The sequence below is a fragment of the Mirounga leonina genome, unplaced genomic scaffold, assembly GCF_011800145.1.
Source record: "Mirounga leonina isolate KUSES-001 unplaced genomic scaffold, KU_Mleo_1.0 Mir_169, whole genome shotgun sequence".
NCBI lineage: Eukaryota > Metazoa > Chordata > Mammalia > Carnivora > Phocidae > Mirounga > Mirounga leonina.
Window position 1 is genome coordinate 7,653,790 of NW_023270431.1, and position 15,810 is coordinate 7,669,599.

Below are 15,810 nucleotides of genomic sequence, written 5' to 3' on the forward strand. Positions count from 1 at the left end.
TTAATATTGAGAAACCCTCCTGACTCCTAAATAATACTTTGATTATATTACATTTATTTCCCTGGCAGTGAATGAAGATAAGGAAAATAAAGTAAGCAATCTCCAAATTGCTCGTTGGCTATGGATGACTTCAACTATGTTGTTCTGAGATAAGCAATTAAAGTAAGGTATTGCATGCACCCATGACTTCCATATAGGATAGTCAGAAAATAGTTTACGGTCCTATAGAAATATTGCTATGTATGCGTGTCTTTTTCTGTTTCTTTTTCTTATTCTTCTTTTTTTAAAGATTTATTTATTTATTAGAGAGAGAGAGAGAGAGAGCACGAGAGGGAAGGGCAGGGGGAGAGGGAGAGAGAATCTGAAGCAGACTCAGCACTGAGAGTGGAGCCCGATGCGGGGCTCAATGTTATGACCCTGAGATCACAACCTGAGCCCAAACCAAGAGTTGGACACTTAACTGACTGTACCACTCAGGTGCCCCGTTCTTTCTTCTCCTTCTCCTTCTCCTTCTCCTTCTCCTTCTCCTTCTCCTTCTCCTTCTCCTTCTCCTTCTTCTCCTCCTCCTCCTCCTCCTCCTCCTTCTCCTTCTCCTTCTCCTTCTTCTTTTTTAAATATATGATTTAGGGATTGGAGAAAGGAAGAATACCACATTTATCAGAATGCTTTTGTTTACAAATGGTAGAAAACACAACTCACACAGGCTTAATTTGTGAAGGTAACTACTGTTTTTGTGGCTGAAAGGTCTTTCAAGTAGTGCTTGAACCACAGTTTAAAAGGTATTACTAGGACTTGTTTTATCCATTTTGTATGTCTCAATTCCTCTTTCTGAGTGTGTCTTTCATTCATTAGAGGCTTCTCCTCTCATAGTCCAAGATGGAGGCAGTGGATCCTAAGCAATCATACTATCCAACCATCATTCCTATCCAGCAAAGACAGCATTTATGCTACAACCTCCAAATAAATGTCCAGAGACTCATTCTGATCAGAGCAGTTAAATCACAGATCCATCTCTGAATAAATCACTATGGCCAGGAGCCCACGTGCCTCATCTGTACCGAACAATAGAGTCAGCTTTTTTTTTTAATTAATTTATTTATTTGAGATTGAGAGAGAGTGCACAAGAGTGGGGAGACTGGCAGAGAATCTCAAGCAGACTTAGCACTGAGCTCAGAGCCCATGAGGGCTCCATCTCACAACCTGGGGATAAGAACCTGAACCGAAACCAAGAGCAAGAGTTGGACGCTCAAGCAAGTGAGTCACCCAGGCCACCTAGAGTCAGTTTCTTGAACACATGGTCTTCATGGGAGCAGGAGAAAACATTCATTAAAATCAAAAAGAAAGGAAATAAATTTAAGAGTCAAGTAAATGACCTTACACTCTGGCTTTAACATCAAATACGCATGCTAAATATATCATTACTATTTGTAGTCATGTATTTGGGCAACATGAATAGGGCACACAAAGAAAATAATTTCAATGAAAAAATAAAAAATTCACTTGTAAAAGGGATTAATGGGAATAGTGAGAGAACTTCACTGAACTAGATTGAGGTAATTGATATTTACCTTCACCTATAACAGAACTCCATAACCATTTCCATGTGCCTGTAGGAGATCCCAAATTACCACTGCTAATCCATGCCTGTGGCAAGCTCAGTTCGACTTCCCTTTTTATCTTCTAAGTAGCCACAAACCTGCTGTCCAGTGTTGCTTATTATCTTCTGTCATCCTCCTTCTCTACACCACTAAAATGATGAATAATAAAAAGCCAGGAGGAACACCACCTAGTCACTGACAGAGAACAAATAGCTCACCCAACTTCAGGGGGTTGAGCTTGCATCTAGTTAAGAGATTTGGTCCTTTAAAAACTAGAAAGCAGAGACACCTGGCTGGCTCAGTCGGTTAAGCGTCTGCCTCGGCTCAGGTCATGATCCCAGGGTCTTGGGATCGAGTCCTGCATCAGGCTCCCTGCTCAGTGGGGAGCCTGTCGCTCCCCCTGCTTGTGTGCTCGCTCTCTCCCTCCCCCTCTCCCTCCGACAAATAAATAAATAAAATCTTTAAGGAAAAACAAACAAACAAACCAGAAAGCAACTATAGCATGAAAACTGAAACATATTTCTCTACCTGTTTGTTGCTTGCTCCATATTTTACTTTGTTTCAAACTGCTTCTGCTGAGAGATTTACACCTTAAATTTTTCCTAAGGAGCTACTAATTATCTTTAGGTAGTGACTAAACTATAAGTCTGAATCTCTGTCTTCGGGGCTATTTAAACCCATTATATCTTTATTTGTTTCCATTTGCCAGGCAGCATTTATGCTATTTCAAGTGGCACAGAAACCTTACTGGTTCCTGCAAAAGTAAGTGCTTTTGCATGTAATCTAAAAACAAGGTAAAGGGACTTGACAGGTCTCCTCTTTATCCCCTCCCAAGATGGATTGCCTTTTTCCAGGTACTACTAGCCCCGAGGGGTGAGAAAATTTCAAGATGCCCAACTTCATAGCACCTAGACTTCGCTGAACCAAACCATCAAGCTGTTCTGTGCATTAAATAAATTGTGCGTGGGCAATGAATATTTCTCTAGTCAAGGTTGGTGTTACAAGGATTTAAGATGCAGAAGCTCAGCCTTAGAAAAGAATTGATGGAATGTGCATTTAAATGCAAGTTTTACACAATCTCACGAGCGCTTAATGAAGTTTTCTAATGAAAACTTGACTTCTATGCTAATCAACGAAGGAAAGATGTATTTGCTTTAGATTCATACTTCTATATAATATAACCTGATTTACTTTCAAAAGCTCCTCTTTTTTTTTATTTTGCCAGCTTATACATAATAAAGGAAAAAATGTTGTTACTGTTAACTTTTTGAACTAGTAAGATACTCCGTTGATTAATCACAACATAAAACTCCTTATCCATAAGTATTTGTTATAAATGTAGTTGACTTCAGAAGAGCTGTTGATATTAAAGAATGCCTAATTAATTGTGTAGATTAGATGAATACTCGAGACAAAGAAAAAGGCAAATGGAAAAGGAGGTTCCGTGTACATTTTCATAATTCATTTTCAAATTCTTGAATTTGGCCCCTCTGTCCTTCCTACTCAAATTGCCCCCAATATTGCTAACTCAGAATAGAAGCCACTGCTTGCCGACTGGTCTTTCCAACTCCACCTACTGATGATGCAGGGGTGGTGCCCACAGTTCTCCCCTTCAGGAGCAATGCACTTATTCCCCAATTTCTGAGAGTCTAGATGGCTGGCAATGTTCAGCTGAGTCTCTCTCCAAAATTTCCTGAAGCCAGTGGTTCTCAAACTTTAATTTGTATTAGAATCATAGAGAGAGTTTAATGCACGGAAGGCTGTGCCTCCAGATTTCTGATTTAGTAGGTCTGCAGTGGGGGCTAATATTCTTTTACTAAGCACCAAGGTGATGCTCATGCTGATGTTCTGGGGAACTACACTTTGAGAACCACTGTCCAGAGCTGAAAAGAGCTGCCTCACCCAAAGCCACACTTTCCTCCATGGAAGGAGCCCAGATGCCAGATTGGGAGTATAAAAGCCAGGCCTCCTTGCAAATGCAAATTGCATTGCATTTCAATATTCCCCTCTGTCCAATTCTATGTCCATTCTCCCCCTTTGGTGTTGATCCTACATGTACTGTGAGGCCCAAGTTGATGTACTTAAAATACCTATCCAACATTTTGTGGCTCTCCAATGTCTCTAACTTATGTCTATCTTTTGTATTCTCCCAACTTCTGGATTGATAACTACCTAGCCTCTACTGGCTGTTGAATGTCACTGGGGAAAGCACAGACAAATTCATAATGTCCCGTTCCAAATGAGCCCTCTGCCCTGCATTATAGTACTAGGATATGTGTGGGTAGCTTTCTCTCCCACTTTCCACATGAACAATTTTGTCTAATTTCTCCCTACCTCCTACTTCACTATTTTCTAATGCTCTCAGAAGATGGCCTTTTCATCACCTTACCAACTGCACAAACCAGATGCAACGTCATCCTCCACATCCCTCTCCCTTAATCCCCAAATCTAGTCCAATATCAAGTTCTGATGAATCTGTCTAGAATATATCTCTCCTCCCATTTCTCCACATCTCTACTTCTCCATTCTCTATTCATGCCCTAGTGCAGGCAAATACTATTTCTCACTCTGCTAACATTAAAGCCTTCCTGACTAGAACCAGGATTTTGTCACCTTCCACCTGCCCTCTCCCTTGGCAGTGTTTCTAAAACAAAACCTTTCATCTCTCCCTTTTAATGAACTCTCTCTATAGTCTTCTACCATAAACATCCTCATGACCCACCCCCACTCCACACATATACATATTGCTCTTAGGATAAAGTTCAAAATCCTCAAGTTGGGTTACAAGGCTGTTTATGTATATATTCGGCTTATAGCTCCTGCCTCATTTTGTATCCTATGTACAGTACAATGTGCTCTGATTTATGCTAAACAATGTGAAGTTTCTGAGCCCTTGCATAAGCCACTCATCCAGAAAAGTGTGTCTGAGTTCCCAAGGCTGTGAAAACAAGCAAACAAAAAAAATTTATGGCAACAAATTTTAAAGCTTTCCAACCCTTGAGAATATATCCTCAGACCCTGAGAGGCTGGTCATGAATCCTAGGTTGAGAAACACTGTCATAGATGCAGTACTCTGATATAAAAGCAAAACAATATATATAGAATTTTAGGGATAGAATGGACATTAAATAAAAGCAAATCCAACTCTCGTAGTTTCCAAATAAAGAAAATGATGCTCAGAGAAGTTAAACCATGTACAATGGAAATTAAAGGGGAAGAACTAGGCTCGGAGGTGGGTGGGAAAAATTGAAGGAAATCTATAAATTAAATACCAAAAAACTAAAAAAAAAAAAAAGTTGTGGGGACTGCATCATCAATTTTTTGAAATCTGATAGAGATAAATTCAATGTATATATGAGGTACAAGGAACAGACTGGGAGGACAGAATCCCACATGGTCTCCAAGATTGACTGTCCCTTTCAGAAGGCATTGTTGCCAATACGTTCTTGTTAAAGGCCATGGAGACTTAGAATGAGAGGATAACTGACATCTGCATCTCTTTGAGCATGCTGGGTGTGGCTGTAATAGTTCATGTCTCAGGAAGAAGTGTATGTTATATTATTAACCAGTATACACACGTGAAGCAAACATGCCCATGCATACAACTAAATAATAAAAATTTCCACAAAGCAATGTTCTGATGTTTTCTATCTTATTTTGTTCTATTCTAAATCATTAAGAGAAAGGTTAATTGTGACCTGCTTTATTGTTTTCACAGTCCATTAATGGGTTGTAACCTACAGTTTGAAAAATAATGTATACTTAATTTCTCATTATTTAGTCTGGATTTGAGGTCGTCTTTGTGTTCTTTTACTCATAACAGCAATAATACTTTATAATACCCCTAGTGTATGTTCCCTTCTTGGTAAATTGCATTTGGTCCCACAACAATCCTTATTAAGATTAAGCCATGCAGTAGGAAGAAGAAGATATAATGTGTCTTAGCTTTGGCTACCATAATAAAATACCACAGACTGGGTGGCTTAAATAACAAAAATTTATTTCTTTTATGATTCTAGAGGCTGGAAGAGATCAGGGTGGCAGCATGATCAGGTTCTGGTGAGTGATTTCTTCCTGGCATTCAGCCAGCACCTTCTTGCTGTGTCTTCCCATGGTGGAGAGAGAGAGAAAGGAAGCTCTCTGAGGCCTCTTTTTATGAGGACCCTAATCCCATCCTGAGGCCTCTTTCATGACTTCATCTAAACCTAATTACTTTTCAAAGGTATCATCTCCAAATACCATCCACATTGGAATAGGGCTTCCACAGATGAATTTTGGGTGGATACAATTCAGTCCATAGCATAATGTGAAGCAATACTCTTCCAAAAAGAGTTCTGGTCTTGGTGGAAAGGAAGACATGGGGAAAGTGAAAGGTATTCCTTTGATACAAAAATCCCATCTGCCTTGGGATCACAATTCCAGGATAGATAGTTAGAAATATCTATATTAAAGGCAAGGGTTTAGTCCTCATTTTTGTATTATAACCTACAAAATTTCAAAACTCTTTGAAGCCTGAGAACACAGGGTAGTATGGTGGCATAACTTAGCTAGGAAGTGATTAGATCATGAAATGGTGATATCTTCCTTCTCCACAGCCTGGGAAAAGTGTGAAGGAAATCTAGAGGTGTTTGTGTGATATCTCAGTGGTTGTGTCGTTGATAGCCCAAAGTCAGAGACTTTCATATCATACTATCAGAAATCTTTGCTAGGATTTCTGTTAGGATTTACTGAGGTGTTTGTCTTGGATAATGGAAGGAGATGGCCGGGGCGTCTGGGTGGCTCAGTCGGTTAAGCGTCTGCCTGTGGCTCAGGTCATGATTCCAGGGTCCTGGGATCCAGCCCCGCATGGAGCCCTGCATCAAGGACTGCATCGGGCTCCCTGATCAGCAGGCCTGCTCTTCCCTCTCCCTCTGCCCCTCCTCTGTACTTGTGCTTGCTTGTGCACTCTCTTTCTGTCTCAAATAAATAAATAAAATCTTAAAAAAAAAGGAGATGGCCAGCATTCCACGAATTTTCTCGTGCAGAGAAAGATGACATTAAGACACTTCACAGAAGATACAATAAGGACAGAAACCAAATCTGGAAACCAGGCAAGATGACCTACATCTCAACTGGAGCGACCCGGAAGCCAACAGATAAGGATAACATAACATTATGTCTGTTGTCAATGTGCCTAAATGTCATCCAGAGAAAAGAGTAAAATAGGGGAGATGGAGACAAAGCCTGCAAATCTGGATAGGTACCACAAAGATATTGAAAAAGGCAGAAAGAAATTGTTAAACTGAAATAGACTCTTATATATTTAATTGCTAAGTTTGTGACTTAAAAATGTGACACTATTATACTTCACTTTTCTCTCTATGCTCACTCTCCATTTAAGTATTCTGACTTGTCATTATAACTTAAGAAAATTGTAAGGTGATTTCTAAAAATATAACATAGGTTATCATAAGAAGCTTGGGTCAAAAACAATGTGATTTTATGCTAATATTTTTGGAACCAAGTAGTTAACTCCTCATTTCCCTTTACTCCAAAGATGATAATAGATTGATCTATGTCACATGTGAATATTACAGGTGTCACACAAATTTTCACACAATTCTCATTTATAAAACTGGTGTTCTTTGTACTGTTCTCTATAAAAAAATTACTCTATTTTCAAAAGTCCTTCAAAACATGTTAAAAGATAACTGTATAAGAAAGGTTAAATCCAAGGTAAATAGTGAGCCATTTCTGGATAAATCTGTAGCTTAGAACACAACAAACTCCATTTGGTCATGGAGCACCATAATACTTCAGCCATCTGTGCAACCCTTAGCTATTTCTAAGTCATCATTGACTTATACCTACTATGTACTTACCACTGTGATAAGTAGGCACTGAGGACACAAATTGACCAGGACAGAATTCCTTCCCTATCAAAGCTGATTGCCTAAATCGAAAAAAGAGAAAAATTAAACAGTTACAAACATGAATATTGCAATCTCTGGCATGTTTCATGTGCTAGGGGAGTGGGAAGCAGGATCTTGGTTGTGCAAGATTGGCTGTGTAGGGAACATTATAAGGGACAACTTCACAAAGAGGTGATAAGTGTACTAAATTTTATGTTATGGAGAGGAATTTTGCATTAAGGTTTTTGTTTAGTTTTTGGGGTTTGTGTGTGTGTGTGTGTTTAATGTTCCTTTTTCACAGTGAAGGGACTTGATGGAATCAAGTGAAAATATTAGAATGAAGTAAACTGGTGCCCCCCCCAAATATGGAGATTTAATTTTGTGGGTTGAATGCCATGACAAATAAGCCATGTAAAGATAACTTTTAAAATCCATGTGGTAGTTATTTATTTTGAGGAGACTGCAATATACACCTATAAATATGAACAAATACCAATGGCCCTAGTATTATCAGAATGACTACTTGTAGCTTGGAATAAAATATCAAGCAGTGACACCATGTACCAATTCAAATATTTTTGTACTTTAAAATATTAAGCAGATGAAGATAGGTACCTAGAAAACTTTTTGATGATTCAAAAATGGTTCAAGTAATATTGATGAAATGTGATTATAAATGTGTCATACCTTGACCCAGGTTCAGCCAATCAAATTCACTTTCTCAAGAATGTGAAGTTGGAACAGATTCTATTTGGCTTCAGTGCTGGCCTCTGCAAATCATGTAAAATTAGGACTGGGACAATCATATTTGCCTAGCAGCTTTGTTGGGCAATTACAGAAGGGTAAAACCCAGAAGAAAGCAAAAGGAAAGGGCCACATAGATCTGAAGAGAGGAAGGGAGAGGTGAGGATTTCTGGGTTGCCTTGACTGCCTTGGTTTCAGTACTTAAGTTTCAGTCCCTTACAGGGTCTGGCCGCACTCCTCGTTCTTGGATTTCCTGAGACAGGTCAAGATTGCTCCTGGTTCTACCAGGTAATTATGATTGGATTTTGTTACATCCAAGCAAATAATACACTTGTGTCTTTAAAAATATGTATAGAAGGTATCCCAAGAAAAGGCAACAAATTGTTCAAAGCACAATATATGCAACCTCCCTATCATTTTTTGTTATTGACTCTGCTGAATGAAAAGCAATAGAATATAAATAAATTCAAATGCTGCCTTTATAATCCCCTGGGGTATACAGTAGAACTAAAATCATATGTAATCTTAGTTGAATGAAATGGCTCCATAATTTTATCCATAATATTCAGTTTAGAGAAAAATTATTCATTTTATCATTTCCATGTTTATTCTTTTGTTAAGTAGATTAAACTAAAATGCTCTGGTGATCCTGGAATTTCATTTAGGATTATGATTCTTTTCATCTGGAAAGAAGGTTGAAAGAAGAGTAGTTGATTAGTCACTTATTTCCAGAAACTTGAATATATTGAGTGTCTAACTGAATTTTCAATTATCTAGATGTTGGATATATGTAAACCTTAAAAATAGAATAAGCAGGGGTGCCTGGGTGGCTCAGTCGTTAAGCGTCTGCCTTCGGCTCAGGTCATGATCCCAGGGTCCTGGGATCGAGCCCCGCATAGGGCTCCCTGCTTGGTGGGAAGCCTGCCTCTCTCTCTCCCACTCCCCCTGCTTGTGTTACCTCTCTTGTGGTGTCTCTCTCTGTCAAATAAATAAATAAAATCTTTAAAAAAAAAATAGAATAAGCAACTGCCACTTGATAAGTCATAAATTAGGGCAGCATTGGGCATGGAAAAAACTTTGCAGAGACAGATGTGGTCTTAATGACATCAGCTAATTTTCCTATTGAGTGGCTACCCTCCCGATCCTGTTCTAGTATTCAAGAACTCTGTAGACGCTCTCCTTGCCACTGGCCCCCCTCTAAATTCCTTTTCTTATTAACTCTTTGGAAATTTATTCACACAAAAGGGATTGATAGTTGCTCAGTGTAAGCCCTCCCAGGAGAACTGTCACTTTAAGCCTTTAATTAAACAGAACAATCTTTTAGTGCAGGATTTTTCCAAACAGTAGTCAATAGAAAAGGGAATATTCGAGGAACACGGAAGTTTCCTTGCTGCATCTTCCCATGCCACAGAGGTGACTGTCCACTCCGTTTCTCTCCTTAACAAATCAGGCCTTGGTTGGCAGGAAATGTGTGAAGCAGAAGTAGTTCTTACACTAATTCTGTCTTCGCACTGTAACCATTATCTTTGCCATTCTCATTCATGAATCTTTTTTTTTTTTTTCCCTTGAAAGTTTATACATTCTCCCCAGAGGAGAAGAAGAAAAAAAAGTTGAATTGAACTCAGTGAAGGATTAAACAGATGATATCAAGGAGCTATGGTACCAGCGACAGTTTTTGTGCACACGTATAAAATAAAATTCTACAAACAATAACGGTGACATACATAAAAGGTAGGAGGCAACTTATTCAAACCCATTTCCTGCGTGTTGGTCCCTTGCAAAGTTCCATGAACCCTTGCAGTAAGGGTGCTGGGGGAGTGCTGAGGGGTAACAGGCCGCCCGTCTACCAGACTGGATGAGCTGTAGCAGCGGACGGCCCGCGACTGCGTCAGGCAAGAGCTAGAACTGCCCAGACGGAGGCAGCTGAAGGGGCAGGCCAGGCCTCAGCCCAGCCCGCCACAGAGCTGCAAACACAAGGGCTGGACCCGTGATCACGACAGTCTAGAAAACCCCACCACTGAAGCGCTGAGGTCTCTCTTCCAAGTCCGATCTCTGTTTCAGCCAGAGGACAGCAGAAAAACCCACATGTGCAACTCGTCTTGTTTTGTGAATATTCTAGATAAATACTTCCTCAGGACGGGTCTGTGTGAGGTCTGACCACTTGCATTTGTTTTTATGAAAATATAAAAAATATAAAATGTAATATAGAGATTTAATATATATACATCTGTATGGCTTTATCAAGTACTTACTCTTCATTTCTCAACAAATAATTTCTGTGCCAGAAACTGTGTTGCATACATCACATACACACACTGAGAAATAGGGCAAAGAGCAAGAATGGGCTTTGGCATTAGGGTGACAGGGTGAGAATCCCAGTGTCGCTGGTGACTGACTGTATGACTTGAGCAAGTTATACTCTCCAAGCCATATTTCTTCTTCCATGAGGTAGAAGATATGCTTGCAAGGTTGTCATGGGGATTAGTAAAAACATATGAATAGCCCCTAACATTATTAGGATAGCTAGGGTGTTCCATCTTGATCAGTTTGTTTATATTATTACACTTTGCTCTGAAAAAGAATTCTGGTAATCAGGACATGTATATAAATTCTTAATTTCAAAAACATAAATGATCAGGCAACAAATTAAAATAATATTGGATCAGATTAAAAAATAACTCTTTGGTAAAACATGGGGGTGCTTTTTATTGAAATAGTCTGTTAGAGCAGGGATGCATAAAAATAAAGCAGTATTTGTAAATAGTTTCTTCCAAAATTCACGCTGCTAACTGTCAATTACTAGGCCATTAATCAGTGGGAAATATATCTGTTGTTGGTGACAGAAAAGGGGTGGCGGACTTCTCACGAAAGCTACTCACACACAACACACAATTCCATAGACCACATCTAAATAAGTCAGTAGTGTGGGTGGGTTGCTAGGGAATGCTGCTGCTTAAAGTTCTTATGTTATAGCTCGGAAAACATGGGTCCATGTGGAAATTAAGAGAATTAAGTGGTCAAAGCCATCCACAAACACGTATTTTGGAGATACTGCATACTGTCACAGATTGTACAAAATATCCCACATGTAACCTGTAATAACCAGGTGATTTCTGCTCGAAAGAGATGCCCATGATAGAGCTGAGAGGATGCTCACCATTTAACAGGAATAGTCTCTGTCATACCCTGCTCAAGTTGCAGCTTAAAGATCCTTAAATTTAAGCAAATAAGCCCAAAGCCTTCAGTCCAGGGCTCTGAAGACAGAAATCCCTCAGGGATGTTAAGTAGCAAATTAACTAAGCTGATATATTCCTGAGGAATTTACTGTCTAAAAGTATTCCCATTCCCACCTGTTCCTGAAGAATTTATTTCCCCAAATTATTGTCATAGAATGAAGTTAATCTGGAGTCTATTTACAGGAGAGCATAAAGAAAAAATGTATTTTTAAGAAAAAAAAATTGCACCGCTTGCCTCTTTTTATGAGCCAAACTTACTCCAAAACAGAACCAGGACATTTTTAGCATCCAGTGGGTACACAGTCAGTTAGGTTAGATGTTTCTAATACAACTCCAGCTAATAGTAAAAGTGCAATATTTACAGGTGCTTTGTGGAAAAAAAAAGAATTTAAATAAGTGGAACACATCATCTACAATTAAGTGAAGTATTTAGAAGCATAAATAAATAATAAGCAAACAAGCAAATAGATAAATCCCCAGCATTGGATGCTTTAAATACATTATCCTTTTTCATCTTCGTAAGAATTCCATTTTACAGATGAGGAAAGTGACACATCCTGAGGCCTTCTTACCCCAGGAGCCAGGGCTGGAATGCCAGTCTCCTAGCTAGGGTCACACCCTCAAATCAATCATCATCGCAAAGGGTATAGGTGGAAATCAAAGCACTATTGAAGAGATACATAAAATGCAGTCAAGCAATCTGATCATGGAAGAGAAAAGATACCGGAAATGTATTTCCTATTACTGAGACAGAATGAAGAAAAATGCTCCAGTAAGGGGCATCTAACTTGACTGGTGAAACACAGAACAGGACTGACGTAGTTGAGCTTCCCCATGAAGGTAAGTACCGTGTAAAGGGATTAGGTATTATTTTTAAAAACGGTGGGTTTCACCTTGAGGCATCATCATCTGTACTGCTTCCTTCCTTACCCGAAGATAGTTAAGTAAGTCATTACTTTTCCCTAAATTAAAATTAAATTCAAAGAGGGAATATATTTTGAAATTAAGATCTGTAATAAAGAATGGATTTTATAGAGCTTCTATAGTTTTGCCATCATTTTTAGAGTACACAATTGAATCAGCTGAAGGCTTGGAAAATATACACTCCGGGGAGCCATTCAGTATTGGCTAAAAAAATAAACTCTGTTTTAATGGGGGGTTTTTTGTTGTTGATTTTATCACTTGTTTCTAAAATGCTATGATCAAGCCCTTGGAAATCCTGACTTCTCAGTTTCTTGCATGGATTCTATGGGAGTGCAGAATAATTTAAGCTTTTCATCTGAGTTAGAATCTTCGGTAGTTCATCAACCTTATCTGTCACGTATATGTCACTGAAATGAGAAAAACTTTAGAAGGCAGAAAAAAAATTAAAAACAAATTAATGTGGGAAGATGATATAAATCAAGTGGTGAAGCCAAGAGTGAATTATCAAAAGATCTTTCATCAGGAGTGAATACATTTTTCTTTCTCAAGAGGAACCCATTATGTGTTTTTGTTTGCACTATTATACATCAAGTGGCATATTAAAGAAACAGATTTATTAGGATTTAGAATGTGTTTTACTCTGATAGGAAAGAATAGTGGTCCTTCAAATTTAATTTGAAAAGGCTTAAACCGTGAAAGTCTACATAGACCCTGTCTAGTAATGAATGCTAAGAAAAACAAATACTATTTTGAACTCAAAAGACATGAATGGATCCTCTCCCATAAGAAAAAAAATACCAAAACAATACCATTTTACAATAAGCATTATTTATTCTATCTAAAATCCTCAGAGTTTATTTAGTCAGATATGGTAGTCTGGCATTTTTGTGGTAAAACATGCTCTTTCCTGAAAGGGGAGAGAAACAATTAAAACAAGGATTTTCTTTTTTTTTTTAAGATTTTATTTATTTATTTGAGAGAGAGAGAATGAGAGACAGAGAGCAGGAGAGGGAGGAGGGTCAGAGGGAGAAGCAGACTCCCTGCTGAGCAGGGAGCCCTATGTGGGACTCGATCCCGGGACTCCAGGATCATGACCTGAGCCGAAGGCAGTCACTTAATCAACTGAGCCACCCAGGCGCCCAAAACAAGGATTTTCTAAGCTCATTTTTCCTCTGGGACAAACTGATTGACTTTACCAATGGGTTCCGAAGGACACATCTAGGTAAAATGGAAATCTCAATAAGGGATTGAGATTGCCCAGCAATTTGGGAAAACATCAAAGGTACACAGAAATTCAGAAATAAAGAAAAATGTGCTTTTCTGTGGTAATCTCCTTGTAACTTGCTCAATCACCATACCTGTTTTTTTATTAGAGAAATGTAAATTTTAGCCATATTGGAGTCTTTCTGGAGAATAATATGTGTGAAGTGTGTGTGTGTGTGTGTGTGCACGCGCGCAGTTGAGAGAGAGAGAGAGAGAGAGAGAGATGGTTGTTGGGGAAGAAGTGTGTAGACATTTGATTTGGTCTAATATACTGGAAGTGTAAAGATTAGGGGAGAGGGACTATTGCAATCCAGAGAATGCTCTAACCAGACATTTGCAAATGTCTTACAAGTTAAGCAGAAAAGGGTTTTTTCCTTTCCAGGGAGGAGTAAACAGGCTAGAAAGAAACAGGTACGGTGATGTAGCATCACGGGGTGTCCTGATGGGACAGTAGATCAGAGAATGTTTTACTGTGAGGCCAGACTATTCTTGACTAGGGGCCCTTAGGTCTGGTTGTATGCTGGCTCAGGATGAAGGTGAGTCAAAGTTCAGGTACCTGGGGGAAGAAAAAAATACTGAAGCTACTTAAGTTCCATTAACCATCATTTAGTTCCGATTGCTCAGTGGGGACAAGCAGTTCAGCTAAACATGTGTGAGGCAAAGAACGAAAATTTGGGGCATCTGTGTCTGGCCTTGTTCCAGCTAAACAAGGGGGCATCTGTGGGTTGTATCAAAGTCCTATTCCGTAACATGGTTCTCGGCAGGACACTGTTTCCTGGAACAAAAAGCGGGGGCGGGGGGGGGGGCAGATTTCTTTAACCTCTGCTGTGTTCCGGGATCATGGGGCTGGGGCAAAATTTCAACAATGTCAGTCTTTTTTTTTTAAAGATTTTATTTATTTATTTGACAGAGAGAGACACAGCGAGAGAGGGAACACAAGCAGGGGGAGTGGGAGAGGGAGAAGCAGGCTTCCCACCAAGCAGGGAGCCCGATGCGGGGCTCGATCCCAGGACCCCGGGATCATGACCTGAGCCCAAGGCAGACGCTTAACAACTGAGCCACCCAGGCGCCCCAACAATGTCAGTCTTGATATCACTCTTAGCTCAGCCTTTTTCCCTTGAACTTGCCCTAAATAAGAAAGGCTCTCCTGTATCCTCTCCTGCCAGAAAGATCCTGGGAGAATCGGTTCCCTCTACCAAAGTGCTAGGGCAAGGGTCAGGAAAGAAGAATGACGTTGGAAAGCCTTTACAGAGGAAACCACAGTATCTGAGCTGAGAATGGCCTCCTAAAACGCTCATGGTCCCTCTAACAAGATAAAAAGTGCCTGGAAGGGGCATATCCTGGCATAAAGGCCCCTGAGCTGCTCAGAGGGTCACTGCTGGAGTGTGTGGCTTATTTCCAGAGCTCTGAGCATGGGAGACATTAGATGCAGCCTCTGGACAGTTGGCGGAAGAAAAAGCAGCGTACAAGGAGTTAAGTGGAGGTCTGAAGCCCCTTCCAGGCACATGTTGGTGACTGGGTTTGGTCTGAACAGAAAGAACAAAAGGTCACATCTGACAGCAGATTTCATCAGGGTGAGAAAGTATATACCAGTGATTTTATTATGTCCCAGAGGCTGAGAGAGAGGAGGCATCTGAAGTTAAGCGGGTGGTGATTTTTTTCCCCCTCCTGGGAAATAAATGCTGCATAAACTTGAATAAAGTTCATAAACCTTTGAACTCCTTGTGTTTCATTTTCTTAATCAAGAACACTACTTACCACTCTGATGACTAGTAAGTTTGTCCTGTGAATTTATAGGCACCTAAGAGCTTGAGATAAAAGTTCTTCAAAGTAGGACGCCAAGGATTGTCATTGTTATATATACCGCTACCATCAAAAGCAGCAAAATGCATCATAAATTATATAATTAACTCTCTAAGGGTGAAAAGAAATTAGTTGTGCTCATAAGTAACAAAATGCTGATAACTCTCATTCAATTTCACTGTTTAGGAGCATTTAGACCTTTTATCACTCTTGTGATAAATTAGAAGTGGGAATGGAGTCTGTGTTTTCTATAATTTTGCAGTAATAATGCCATTTCTGACATACTTTGTCTCCGTATTAGGTAATATGATTTGCTTCTTAATTACATTTCTGGGTGAAAGTAAAATAACA